Genomic DNA, 10,000 nt, shown 5'->3' on the forward strand with positions numbered 1-10,000 from the left:
AGGCAGAGCCATCGCACTTGCCGGGTGGCAGAGGAAGGACCGGACTATGTACAATAGCGGCCAACGACTCCCAGAGCCGGTTGTGCGGCGTCTGCTCTCAGCCTAAGAGGCTTCTGGGAGTGCTCAGGCAAGGGTCAGCCTGCACCCTTGCTGGCAGCACCCAGGGGAACCAGGACGCTTGCATCTCTCGCCTTCATTTTCGACACAAGCGCCTGAGGAGGGACGCCACCCCTCCCCTTGCGTCAAGAGACCTCCCCACCAGCCTCTGACTGATTCTTAGAACGGACGGAAAGAGTCGGGCAAGCCTGTCAAAGCTTTGAGCGAATGTCAAAAGCTTTAGACTTCCGCGAACTCTCCGGCTTGCACTGAGACGCGAGGTCGATGTGCTAAGCACCACGGGGCCCCTTTCGCCTGCAGGTCCCGAGCCGCCAACATGTTCTTAGTATCGTGTTCTCCAAACCTGGGTGACGGGCACCGCAGGGAGGCAGAGCCATCGCACTTGCCGGGTGGCAGAGGAAGGACCGGACTATGTACAATAGCGGCCAACGACTCCCAGAGCCGGTAGTGCGGCGTCTGCTCTCAGCCTAAGAGGCTTCTGGGAGTGCTCAGGCAAGGGTCAGCCTGCACCCTTGCTGGCAGCACCCAGGGGAACCAGGACGCTTGCATCTCTCGCCTTCATTTTCGACACAAACGCCTGAGGAGGGAAGCCAACCCTCCGTGTGTCAAGAGACCGTCCCCGCCCCGGCCTCCGACTGATTCTTAGAACGGACGGAAAGAGTCAGGCAAGCCTGTTAAGACTTCCGCGAACTCTCCGGCTTGCACTGAGACGCGAGGTCGATGTGCTCAGCACCACGGGGCCCCTTTCGCCTGCAGGTCCCGAGCCGCCAACATGTTCTAAGTATCGTGTTCTCCAAACCTGGGTGACGGGCACCGCAGGGAGGCAGAGCCATCGCACTTGCCGGGTGGCAGAGGAAGGACCGGACTATGTACAATAGCGGCCAACGACTCCCAGAGCCGGTAGTGCGGCGCCTGCTCTCAGCCTAAGAGGCTTTTGGGAGTGCTCAGGCAAGGGTCAGCCTGCACCCTTGCTGGCAGCACCCAGGGGAACCAGGACGCTTGCATCTCTCGCCTTCATTTTCGACACAAACGCCTGAGGAGGGAAGCCAACCCTCCGTGTGTCAAGAGACCGTCCCCGCCCCGGCCTCCGACTGATTCTTAGAACGGACGGAAAGAGTCAGGCAAGCCTGTTAAGACTTCCGCGAACTCTCCGGCTTGCACTGAGACGCGAGGTCGATGTGCTCAGCACCACGGGGCCCCCTTCGCCTGCAGGTCCCGAGCCGCCAACATGTTCTAAGTATCGTGTTCCCCAAACCTGGGTGACGAGCACCGCAGGGAGGCAGAGCCATCGCACTTGCCGGGTGGCAGAGGAAGGACCGGACTATGTACAATAGCGGCCAACGACTCCCAGAGCCGGTAGTGCGGCGCCTGCTCTCAGCTTAAGAGGCTTTTGGGAGTGCTCAGGCAAGGGTCAGCCTGCACCCTTGCTGGCAGCACCCAGGGGAACCAGGACGCTTGCATCTCTCGCCTTCATTTTCGACACAAACACCTGAGGAGGGAAGCCAACCCTCCGTGTGTCAAGAGACCGTCCCCGCCCCGGCCTCCGACTGATTCTTAGAACGGACGGAAAGAGTCAGGCAAGCCTGTCAAAGAATTGAGCAGATGTCAAAATCTTTTAAGACTTCCGCGAACTCTCCGGCTTGCACTGAGACCCGAGGTCGATGTGCTCAGCACCACGGGGCCCCTTTCGCCTGCAGGTCCCGAGCCGCCAACATGTTCTAAGTATCGTGTTCCCCAAACCTGGGTGACGAGCACCGCAGGGCGGCAGAGCCATCGCACTTGCCGGGTGGCAGAGGAAGGACCGGACTATGTACAATAGCGGCCAACCACTCCCAGAGCCGGTAGTGCGGCGTGCGAGGTCTGCTCTCAGCGGAAGAGGGTTTTGGGAATGCTCAGGCAAGGGCCAGCCTGCACCCTTCCTGGCCGCTCCCACGGGAACCAGGCTACTTGCAATCCTTTCCCCCAATAGCAAGTGCCTTTTGGAGGGACGGCCGGAGTCAACGTGGGGTTTGCCCGCCCTCCAAAGTGTCAAGAGACCGCCGCACAGGCCTCTGACTGATTCTTAGAACAGGCAGCAAGAGTTGGGTAAGTCTGTCGAAAATTTGACAAAGTGTCAAAAATTAGACTTCCGAGAGCTCTTGGGCATGCACACAGGCCTGTCATTCAAGTGCTCTGCCCGCGGAACCGTTTTTCGGATGCCTTTCAAAGTGGTCCCGCGCCGCCATTTTGTTCTAAAAATCGTGTTCCCAGAAATCTCCGGGTACCCCGCCAACCTCACTGTGTCACAATGTCAAGTGGCACTGAATGGGTCTGAATTTCAAATTCGACTGCTTCGCTCTGGAACTCGAACCCGGCAAAACCGTTTGGATTTTTCCCGGTCCAGACTTCCGCGGCAGACAAAGTTAAAGTTTTCGGGCTGCAGACTCAAAACGACATCTGGCCAACCGCCGGGCTCAATTCGCCCAGTTCCTCCGGCACTTCGGAACTCATGTTCGGCATGAGTTTTTGAATCTTTCCCGATGCTTCGGCATTTTCCTCCGCTGACACTTAGAATATTTTTCACACTTGGCCGAAAATTTTTCTAAGTTTTTCTGGTTACTGATTTCTTCTTTTCGGGCATTTTTCTAAGTTTTCTTGGTTACTCATTTCTCATTTTCAAACATTTTTCTAAGTTTTTCTGGTTACTGATTTCTTCTTTTTGGGCATTTTTCTAAGTTTTCTTGGTTACTCATTTCTCATTTTCAAACATTTTTCTAAGTTTTTCTGGTTACTCATTTCTCATTTTCAAACATTTTTCTAAGTTTTTCTGGTTACTGATTTCTTCTTTTTGGGCATTTTTCTAAGTTTTCTTGGTTACTCATTTCTCATTTTCAAACATTTTTCTAAGTTTTTCTGGTTACTGATTTCTTCTTTTTGGGCATTTTTCTAAGTTTTCTTGGTTACTCATTTCTCATTTTCAAACATTTTTCTAAGTTTTCTTGGTTACTCATTTCTCATTTTCAAACATTTTTCTAAGTTTTTCTGGTTACTGATTTCTTCTTTTTGGGCATTTTTCTAAGTTTTCTTGGTTACTCATTTCTCATTTTCAAACATTTTTCTAAGTTTTTCTGGTTACTCATTTCTCATTTTCAAACATTTTTCTAAGTTTTTCTGGTTACTGATTTCTTCTTTTTGGGCATTTTTCTAAGTTTTCTTGGTTACTCATTTCTCATTTTCAAACATTTTTCTAAGTTTTTCTGGTTACTCATTTCTCATTTTCAAACATTTTTCTAAGTTTTTCTGGTTACTCATTTCTGCTTTTCCAACGTTTTACTAAGTTTTGCTGGTTACTGAGTTCACACTTTTAAACATTTTCGGGCATTTTTCTACGTTTTTCATGTTACTCATTTAGCACTTTCAGGCACTTTCCTATGCTTTCCTGCTTACTGATTTCACACTTTTAAGCATCTTCGGGCATGTTCCCTAAGTTTTGCAGTTCATTCGTTTGGGACAGTCAGGCAGCTTTCCTAAGCTTTCCTGGTAACCGAATTCACATTGTTGAGAACTTTGGAACCCTTCCCTAAGCTGTGCTGGTTACTCACTTTACCTCTTCAGACACTTGCCCCCGTTGTGACAGAGACCACTTCCCGACTCGGGAAATGCACCAAATTCGGCCTGAACTCAGAGGGCAGTCCCCCCTCGAAGGCGTGGAAGTCGGCAGAATCGCCGGGTCAAATCCGGCTGAGCTACCCGGCTTGGAAGCCTCAAAGTCGGTATGAGCTGTCAGGTTCACTCCCATCCCCGTTTGGACCACTTCCCGACTCGGGAAATTCACCAAATTCGGCCTGAACTCAGAGGACAGTCCCCCCTCGAAGGCGTGACAGTCGGCAGAACCGCCGGATCAAATCCGGCTGAGCTACCCGGCCCCGAAGCCTCAAAGTCGGTAAGAGCTGTCAGGTTCACTCCCATCCCCGTTTGGACCACTTCCCGACTCGGGAAATTCACCAAATTCGGCCTGAACTTATACAACAGTCCCCCCTCGAAGGCGTGACAGTCGGCAGAACCGCCGGATCAAATCCGGTTGAGCTACCCGGCTTGGAAGCCCCAAAGTCGGTAAGAGCTGTCAGGTTCACTCCCATCCCCGTTTGGACCACTTCCCGACTCGGGAAATTCACCAAATTCGGCCTGAACTTATACAACAGTCCCCCCTCGAAGGCGTGACAGTCGCTAGAACCGCCGGATCAAATCCGGTTGAGCTACCCGGCTTGGAAGCCCCAAAGTCGGTAAGAGCTGTCAGGTTCACTCCCATCCCCGTTTGGACCACTTCCCGACTTAGGAAATTCACCAAATTCGGCCTGAACTTAGAGGAGAGTCCCCGCTCGAAGGCGTGGAAGTCGGCAGAATCGCCGGGTCAAATCCGACTGAGCTACCCGGCCCCGAAGCCTCAATGTCGGTAAGAGCTGTCAGGTTCACTCCCATCCCCGTTTGGACCACTTCCCGACTCGGGAAATTCACCAAATTCGGCCTGAACTTAGACAACAGTCCCCCCTCGAAGCCGTGGCAGTCGCTAGAACCGCCGGATCAAATCCGGTTGAGCTACCCGGCTTGGAAGCCCCAAAGTCGGTATGAGCTGTCAGGTTCACTCCCATCCCCGTTTGGACCACTTCCCGACTTAGGAAAATCACCAAATTCGGCCTGAACTCAGAGGGCAGGCCCCCCTCGAAGGCCAGGCATTCGGCAGAACCGCCGGGTCAAATCCGACTGTGCTACCCGGCCCCAAAGCCTCAAAGTTGGTATGAGCAGTTAGGTTCACTCCCATCCCCGTTTGGACCACTTCCCGACTTAGGAAATTCACCAAATTCGGCCTGAACTTAGAGGAGAGTCCCCGCTCGAAGGCGTGGAAGTCGGCAGAATCGCCGGGTCAAATCCGACTGAGCTACCCGGCCCCGAAGCCTCAATGTCGGTAAGAGCTGTCAGGTTCACTCCCATCCCCGTTTGGACCACTTCCCGACTCGGGAAATTCACCAAATTCGGCCTGAACTTAGACAACAGTCCCCCCTCGAAGCCGTGGCAGTCGCTAGAACCGCTGGATCAAATCCGGTTGAGCTACCCGGCTTGGAAGCCCCAAAGTCGGTATGAGCTGTCAGGTTCACTCCCATCCCCGTTTGGACCACTTCCCGACTTAGGAAAATCACCAAATTCGGCCTGAACTCAGAGGGCAGGCCCCCCTCGAAGGCCAGGCATTCGGCAGAACCGCCGGGTCAAATCCGACTGTGCTACCCGGCCCCAAAGCCTCAAAGTTGGTATGAGCAGTTAGGTTCACTCCCATCCCCGTTTGGACCACTTCCCGACTTAGGAAATTCACCAAATTCGGCCTGAACTTAGAGGAGAGTCCCCGCTCGAAGGCGTGGAAGTCGGCAGAATCGCCGGGTCAAATCCGACTGAGCTACCCGGCCCCGAAGCCTCAATGTCGGTAAGAGCTGTCAGGTTCACTCCCATCCCCGTTTGGACCACTTCCCGACTCGGGAAATTCACCAAATTCGGCCTGAACTTAGACAACAGTCCCCCCTCGAAGCCGTGGCAGTCGCTAGAACCGCTGGATCAAATCCGGTTGAGCTACCCGGCTTGGAAGCCCCAAAGTCGGTATGAGCTGTCAGGTTCACTCCCATCCCCGTTTGGACCACTTCCCGACTTAGGAAAATCACCAAATTCGGCCTGAACTCAGAGGGCAGGCCCCCCTCGAAGGCCAGGCATTCGGCAGAACCGCCGGGTCAAATCCGACTGAGCTACCCGGCCCCAAAGCCTCAAAGTTGGTATGAGCAGTTAGGTTCACTCCCAAACCCGTTGGGACCACTTCCCGACTTAGGAAATTCACCAAATCCGGCCTGAACTTAGACAACAGTCCCCCCTCGAAGGCGTGACAGTCGGTAGAACCGCCGGGTCAAATCCGGCTGAGCTACCCGATTTGGAAGCCTTCAACACAAAACCCATCCGGCAATGCCACTCAAAAAGGGCCCACAGTCAGAAACACCCCCTTCAATAGGTACCACTTCCTCGGAGACACTACCGGGACACGCTCCCCTCGGCGAAAATTAAGCCCCCACCACTAACTGAAGCCAACCGCAGCCCCAACTTCAACGGAGAAATCAGTAACCAATTCAAAAATGCACTTGGTTACTGATTTGTACTGCTTCAAAAATATTCTAAGTGTCGCTGGTTACTGATTTGTACTGCTCCAAAAATATTCTAAGTGTCACTGGTTACTGATTTGTACTGACTCAAAAATATTCTAAGTGTCGCTGGTTACTGATTTGTACTGACTGAAAAATATTCTAAGTGTCGCTGGTTACTGATTTGTACTGACTCAAAAATATTCTAAGTGTCAGTGGTTACTGATTTGTACTGCTCCAAAAATATTCTAAGTGTCGCTGGTTACTGATTTGTAATGCTCCAAAAATATTCTAAGTGTCGCTGGTTACTGATTTGTACTGCTTCAAAAATATTCTAAGTGTCAGCGGTTACTGATTTGTACTGCTTCAAAAATATTCTAAGTGTCGCTGGTTACTGATTTGTACTGCTTCAAAAATATTCTAAGTGTCAGTGGTTACTGATTTGTACTGCGTCAAAAATATTCTAAGTGTCGCTGGTTACTGATTTGTACTGCTCCAAAAATATTCTAAGTGTCGCTGGTTACTGATTTGTACTGCTTCAAAAATATTCTAAGTGTCGCTGGTTACTGATTTGTACTGCTTCAAAAATATTCTAAGTGTCAGTGGTTACTGATTTGTACTGCTTCAAAAATATTCTAAGTGTCGCTGGTTACTGATTTGTACTGCTTCAAAAATATTCTAAGTGTCAGTGGTTACTGATTTGTACTGCTTCAAAAATATTCTAAGTGTCGCTGGTTACTGATTTGTACTGCTTCAAAAATATTCTAAGTGTCAGTGGTTACTGATTTGTACTGCTCCAAAAATATTCTAAGTGTCGCTGGTTACTGATTTGTACTGCTTCAAAAATATTCTAAGTGTCAGTGGTTACTGATTTGTACTGCTCCAAAAATATTCTAAGTGTCGCTGGTTACTGATTTGTACTGCTTCAAAAATATTCTAAGTGTCAGCGGTTACTGATTTGTACTGCTTCAAAAATATTCTAAGTGTCAGTGGTTACTGATTTGTACTGCTTCAAAAATATTCTAAGTGTCGCTGGTTACTGATTTGTACTGCTTCAAAAATATTCTAAGTGTCAGTGGTTACTGATTTGTACTGCTCCAAAAATATTCTAAGTGTCGCTGGTTACTGATTTGTACTGCTTCAAAAATATTCTAAGTGTCAGTGGTTACTGATTTGTACTGCTTCAAAAATATTCTAAGTGTCGCTGGTTACTGATTTGTACTGCTTCAAAAATATTCTAAGTGTCAGTGGTTACTGATTTGTACTGCTTCAAAAATATTCTAAGTGTCGCTGGTTACTGATTTGTACTGCTCCAAAAATATTCTAAGTGTCGCTGGTTACTGATTTGTACTGCTTCAAAAATATTCTAAGTGTCGCTGGTTACTGATTTGTACTGCTCCAAAAATATTCTAAGTGTCGCTGGTTACTGATTTGTACTGCTTCAAAAATATTCTAAGTGTCGCTGGTTACTGATTTGTACTGCTTCAAAAATATTCTAAGTGTCAGTGGTTACTGATTTGTACTGCTTCAAAAATATTCTAAGTGTCGCTGGTTACTGATTTGTACTGACTCAAAAATATTCTAAGTGGGGCTGGTTACTGATTTGTACTGCTCCAAAAATATTCTAAGTGTCGCTGGTTACTGATTTGTACTGCTTCAAAAATATTCTAAGTGTCAGCGGTTACTGATTTGTACTGCTTCAAAAATATTCTAAGTGTCAGTGGTTACTGATTTGTACTGCTTCAAAAATATTCTAAGTGTCGCCGGTTACTGATTTGTACTGCTTCAAAAATATTCTAAGTGTCAGTGGTTACTGATTTGTACTGCTTCAAAAATATTCTAAGTGTCGCCGGTTACTGATTTGTACTGCTTCAAAAATATTCTAAGTGTCAGTGGTTACTGATTTGTACTGCTCCAAAAATATTCTAAGTGTCGCTGGTTACTGATTTGTACTGCTTCAAAAATATTCTAAGTGTCAGCGGTTACTGATTTGTACTGCTTCAAAAATATTCTAAGTGTCAGTGGTTACTGATTTGTACTGCTTCAAAAATATTCTAAGTGTCGCTGGTTACTGATTTGTACTGCTTCAAAAATATTCTAAGTGTCAGTGGTTACTGATTTGTACTGCTTCAAAAATATTCTAAGTGTCGCTGGTTACTGATTTGTACTGCTCCAAAAATATTCTAAGTGTCGCTGGTTACTGATTTGTACTGCTTCAAAAATATTCTAAGTGTCGCTGGTTACTGATTTGTACTGCTTCAAAAATATTCTAAGTGTCAGTGGTTACTGATTTGTACTGCTTCAAAAATATTCTAAGTGTCGCTGGTTACTGATTTGTACTGATTCAAAAATATTCTAAGTGTCAGTGGTTACTGATTTGTACTGCTTCAACAATATTCTAAGTGTCGCTGGTTACTGATTTGTACTGCTTCAAAAATATTCTAAGTGTCAGTGGTTACTGATTTGTACTGCTTCAAAAATATTCTAAGTGTCGCTGGTTACTGATTTGTACTGCTCCAAAAATATTCTAAGTGTCGCTGGTTACTGATTTGTACTGCTTCAAAAATATTCTAAGTGTCGCTGGTTACTGATTTGTACTGCTCCAAAAATATTCTAAGTGTCGCTGGTTACTGATTTGTACTGCTTCAAAAATATTCTAAGTGTCGCTGGTTACTGATTTGTACTGCTTCAAAAATATTCTAAGTGTCAGTGGTTACTGATTTGTACTGCTTCAAAAATATTCTAAGTGTCGCTGGTTACTGATTTGTACTGACTCAAAAATATTCTAAGTGGGGCTGGTTACTGATTTGTACTGCTCCAAAAATATTCTAAGTGTCGCTGGTTACTGATTTGTACTGCTTCAAAAATATTCTAAGTGTCAGCGGTTACTGATTTGTACTGCTTCAAAAATATTCTAAGTGTCAGTGGTTACTGATTTGTACTGCTTCAAAAATATTCTAAGTGTCGCTGGTTACTGATTTGTACTGATTCAAAAATATTCTAAGTGTCAGTGGTTACTGATTTGTACTGCTTCAACAATATTCTAAGTGTCGCTGGTTACTGATTTGTACTGCTTCAAAAATATTCTAAGTGTCAGTGGTTACTGATTTGTACTGCTTCAAAAATATTCTAAGTGTCGCTGGTTACTGATTTGTACTGCTCCAAAAATATTCTAAGTGTCGCTGGTTACTGATTTGTACTGCTTCAAAAATATTCTAAGTGTCGCTGGTTACTGATTTGTACTGCTCCAAAAATATTCTAAGTGTCGCTGGTTACTGATTTGTACTGCTTCAAAAATATTCTAAGTGTCGCTGGTTACTGATTTGTACTGCTTCAAAAATATTCTAAGTGTCAGTGGTTACTGATTTGTACTGCTTCAAAAATATTCTAAGTGTCGCTGGTTACTGATTTGTACTGACTCAAAAATATTCTAAGTGGGGCTGGTTACTGATTTGTACTGCTCCAAAAATATTCTAAGTGTCGCTGGTTACTGATTTGTACTGCTTCAAAAATATTCTAAGTGTCAGCGGTTACTGATTTGTACTGCTTCAAAAATATTCTAAGTGTCAGTGGTTACTGATTTGTACTGCTTCAAAAATATTCTAAGTGTCGCCGGTTACTGATTTGTACTGCTTCAAAAATATTCTAAGTGTCAGTGGTTACTGATTTGTACTGCTTCAAAAATATTCTAAGTGTCGCCGGTTACTGATTTGTACTGCTTCAAAAATATTCTA

The sequence above is a fragment of the Hemiscyllium ocellatum genome (assembly GCF_020745735.1).
Source record: "Hemiscyllium ocellatum isolate sHemOce1 chromosome 15 unlocalized genomic scaffold, sHemOce1.pat.X.cur. SUPER_15_unloc_10, whole genome shotgun sequence".
In the NCBI taxonomy this organism is placed as follows: domain Eukaryota; kingdom Metazoa; phylum Chordata; class Chondrichthyes; order Orectolobiformes; family Hemiscylliidae; genus Hemiscyllium; species Hemiscyllium ocellatum.